At 38.0% G+C, this 4,861-nt stretch overlaps 1 pseudogene; it reads left to right on the top strand.

The window, feature by feature from the left end:
- The first annotated feature begins 248 nt into the window (after positions 1-248).
- On the top strand, positions 249-383 carry LOC111760634 (small nucleolar RNA SNORA31; annotated as a pseudogene).
- The last annotated feature ends 4,478 nt before the right edge of the window (positions 384-4,861 follow it).

The following is a 4,861-nucleotide window of genomic DNA, read 5'->3' as shown; positions in this document are numbered from 1 at the left end:
ATGCAGCCCAGATCTGATGGCAGAGCTCTTTCCTCTTAATCATCCAGAGTGTTTTTTGTTTTTTCTTTCAATTTGCATCCTGAATCTACTACATATCAGTTGTTATCATTTAAAAGCCTAAAAAACTTGTATTTATTTCCTTCTGATTTCCTGATACCTGTTGACTCTATTTTCTGATTTGATCAAGGCCCCGTTATCCACATGAAGTATGAGAAACTGGGGAGCAGATGTAATAATTCAAATTAGAAATGCATCTCTGACAGCCCTGGAGCAGTTAATGTTTGCTACTAAAGTGGTTTCCACTATAGATGCAAGAAAAAAAAGTCCTCATGCTTTCTGTCTGTCTGGTTGTGGCAGACAAGATTGAATGGGGGAATACAGGAAATCCTAAAAAAATCCAAAAACATAAAAAATAAAGTTAGAATGTACATTTTACTCAAACAGGAAATGGCATTATTATATATGAAATAAACATGATATACATTTTAATAAAATGACATGTGATTCTTTATTTAGTCTCCAAGTGAAAAGATCTATATTTTTACTATCAACATAAAATGAAAATTTATGTTATGATAAACTGGGGAATAATCTTTTAAGAATCAACTTCATTTATTGACAAGTACTGCTTCTTCCATGACTTCAGATCTCTGTTATGACTTCCATTTCCCCAATGTCATTGTCTAGATTATTCTCCATGAATGCCTTACATTTCTGAATGGCCAGGGTTCTCTGACAAAGGCATTTATGACCAACATCTGGATAATGAGACATTTTAGGATGATAATGCTTAGAGACATCTCTCTCCCCAGAGGCATTCCAATGTAGTAAAGAGAAAACACTTTCATTCACTTCCCTGAAAAAGATTTGCTTACATTTCAGAATGAAAAATAAGATCTTTTTCCAGATGGTGAGAAGATAAGACTAGTCAACAAATGAGTTTCCTAGTTTTGGAGTTTTTCTCCCGTGATGCGGCCCTCTACATGTGCTCTCATTGCATCACTTTTTAAGAGATTGAGGCTCAGAAAACATTCTCAAGACATTATTTTGACACAGACTTTGCTTTGTGCGATAAAATGGCTTTGTCTCTGACCCAGAAGTTTCATGTCAGTGTATGTGTGTATGTATGCATATACACATAGATACATATCTATTATATCTTTATCTTTAGACACATGTAATGTGTGTTATATCTGTTGCAGAGTGAATTGCCAACTTTTAAGTAGGATGAAATCTCAGAAACTTTATACTTTTGTGGATTTTTTAACTTAATTTATACTATTAAAATAATAATATGTCTACTTTGTCTAGGTTTACTGAACCTTTCCATTTGGATGATCCACATTGCCATAAAATCCAACATGTTCAAAATGTGATTCTATTTAAATAATTTCAGTTATCCTTTCATTTTATCCAATCTGTAGCACAAAAATATCTCAAATATTTCATATTCTGTATATTTCTTACAACTATCTAGATTAAGCTTTCAAATTATACTTCCTGGATTATTACTATTCTAAAACTGGTAATCTGCAAGTATTTTTATATTTCTTTACTCTTCTCCACTCTTTTACTATAGGTATATTTTATAATTAAATTAAACATGTCACATGTTAGTCTCTTTCTTAAAAATGTATCTGTGCCTCTATAGATATGTCTCTCCATCTCCCCAGCGGCCAGGCAAAGATTTACCACATAAGGGGCAAAGTGAGAAACAAAAGCTTTTTGCCTTTGAGGAAAGGAGGACAGAAAACTTTTCTACTCCCAAAGTTCTGACAAATATGAATTGTATCAAAAGAATAAAAAAGCCTTCCCAACCCCCAGGATCTTGGAATCAATTAATCAAGAGAAATCTATCATTGGGTGTTCTGCTAAGGAAGAGGCAGAACCTCTAAATGCTATGCAAAGGACTGCTTTATTCAATCAAATTAGTTTCAGGTTATATCAAATGATTATAACAATTGAGCAATCAACAAAGAAAGTAATCAATTAAAGACATAAGAAAGAATGAAAGTATATACAACCACCCATCAAATCAGGGGAAAACTAAACATCTGATCTCTCATGTGGCTGGGAACCCCTTTTGCAGCTGATCAGAGACCTGACTGGAAAAACTGTCCCAGGCAGAGCATCCCCTCCTGTGTGAGGCTCTGACTGGCAGTGTGAGGACCATCCTTTTTAAGGGGTTTCAAACCTCAGAACTCCAATGAGTCTTGCAACTCATGAGGAATGACCTCATCGAGAGTAACTGTATTAGGTGGCAGACTTGGCCCAGTGGTTAGGGCATCCATCTACCACATGGGAGGTCCAAGGTTCAAACCCTGGGCCTCCTTGACCCATGTGCAGCTGGCCCATGTGCAGTGCTGATGAGCAAGGAGTGCCCTGCCATGCAGAGGTGTCCCCCACATAGGGGAGCCCCACTCGCAAGAAGTGTGCCCTGTAAGGAGAGCCACCCAGTGCAAAAGAAAGTGCAGGGAAACGGACTTTGGCCCAGTGGTTAGGGCGTCCGTCTACCACATGGGAAGTCCGCGGTTCAAGCCCCAGGCCTCCTTGACCCGTGTGGAGCTGGCCCATGCGCAGTACTGATGCGCACAAGGAGTGCCGTGCCACACAGGGGTGTCCCCCACGTAGGGGAGCCCCACGCGCAAGGAGTGCACCCATAAGGAGAGCCGCCCAGCGCGAAGGAGGGAGCAGCCTGCCGAGGAATGGCGCCGCCCACACTTCCCGTGCCGCTGACGACAACAGAAGCGGACAAAGAAACAAGACGCAGCAAAAAGACACAGAAAACAGACAACCAGGGGAGGGGAGGGGAATTAAATAAATAAAAATAAATCTTTAAAAAAAAAAAAAAAAAAAGTAAGTGCAGCCTGCCCAGGAATTGTGCCGCACACACGGAGAGCTGACACAACAAGATGATGCAACCAAAAGAAACACAGATTCCTGTGCCGCTGACAACAACAGAAGTGGACAAAGAAGACAAGAAGACGACGCAGCAAATAGACATAGAGAACAAACAACCAGGGTGGGGAGGAGGGAAGGGGAGAGAAATAAATAGATAAATAAATCTTTGAAAAAAAAAAAGAAAAAGAGTAACTGTATTCATCCAGGGGAGCGGTGGCCAGGCCTCTACAGGAGAGATGCGTTGTCTTGAGGGGTCTTTGTTCTATTCTATTCATGGTGTTCTGAACAGGAGCATACAGGTTTCAATTTTTAGTTTTACAGGGGATACAAACCGGACATGCAAATGCCACATCTGGTAGCTTGTTCCATTTAAACTTTTTGGTTACAGGTGAGGGGGTTGCCTGCATAGTATCATTACAACTTTCCACAGGAAGACGGACAAGTTAATCACTCACAATTCTAGGCTAAAACAGCAGATTCTATTGATTAGCAAGCTTATGAATTCACAATTCTTAATAATATTCTTATAGTACGTCATTGGGAAAGATGTAAGACAGGGAGAATCTTTCTCTGAGACTCAAGCTTGAAGAAAAGACACCTGAAAGCTAAGGGGAAAAGTGGGAGCACTGAGAAAAACCCTCAGGAACTCCAGGCCCTATACTAAGCACAAAGTAAAAGCAGTTGATTCTTGGATGAAAGTGAAGGGCTCAAGGTCACCAATGCAAGAACAAAACTGAGATCTTCCTAAACCAATGGGTAGATTCACTGAGTCTCCTATACTAATAGTCTGACATAAGAAGAGCTTTACACATTTCTGAGTATAAATACTGTAAGTCTCAGTTTCTTCTATTCTACACATGATGCCTGGCATTAAATTAAAAAAAATTAAAAAATATGAGACACATATAAAAACAAAGAAAAATGGTCCATTGCCAAAAGATTAAGCAATATAAAGAATCAGACTCAGAAATAACTAAGTATTTGGAAATAGCAGATTGTGACTTTATGAAATAAATATGGTTGACATGTTAAGGAATGTAGGAGAAAGGATAGCATGCATAAACAGATGGGTAATTCTATTAGAGAGATGAAAGCTACAAAGAGAAAAGGAAATCCTAACCATTGTAATAATGCAACAATAAGTAAAATAAAAATCATATGGATTTCAAAGAAAGAAGTGAAACTGTATATTTATGGTGACAATGATAATACTAATCTCAAGCGCACCTATATCTGTACAGCACTGGTGAATGAGGTTGATGTGTGGGACCATACACCCAGCAGCTTTCTAGGTCTTCTTTCTGTATCATGGTAAAATGTAGGTTGTTTGTGCTCTGGCTGTGCATTTGAGAGAAGTTATTTTAAAAATCTCAAATTTGGAAGCAACAGTTCTATACCCTCTGTGTCCTTGGGAAGAATATTTCTTGGTTTGTTACGATAGGGTCTGTTGTTGCTTAAGACTCCCCTTTTACCCTTGGATTCTTCCTGGAAATAACACTTGAAAACAACTATTTGGCTTTTCAATACCTGCCAAGCTGGTTTGTCTGAGACCTTGTTTCCCAGCAGGCTCCAACTAGTTTTGCTGTTTGAGGTTGTGCTTCAGTGAATACTTAAAATGTTTCTCAGGCCATCTCTGCTTTCTAAACAATAGCTATAGGAAAGAAGCATATTCATTTCTGATAAAGTGCTAATTCTGGAAATTGAAGAAACCCCTCCCTTTGAAGATATCTCTAAAAATTTAAAACTGTTATTCTAGAATCTAAATATTAATCTAGAATCAATTTGTCACTAGTAATAGGCCTTCAGAATTCTCATTATACTAGTCAATGTTAATACTCAAGCATGTATTAAAAAATAGATAATATTTTAAAAAGGGTAAACAGGGAAAATCACTAAAAGTTAAATAAAATTAAATGAATAAATAATAATTAATCAGGATTCATTCATTATGCAGGAAAAT

This window comes from Dasypus novemcinctus, chromosome 4 (assembly GCF_030445035.2).
Source record: "Dasypus novemcinctus isolate mDasNov1 chromosome 4, mDasNov1.1.hap2, whole genome shotgun sequence".
In the NCBI taxonomy this organism is placed as follows: domain Eukaryota; kingdom Metazoa; phylum Chordata; class Mammalia; order Cingulata; family Dasypodidae; genus Dasypus; species Dasypus novemcinctus.
The sequence above is the reverse complement of the archived record's forward strand: the minus strand, read 5'-3'. Positions and strand labels throughout refer to the sequence as shown.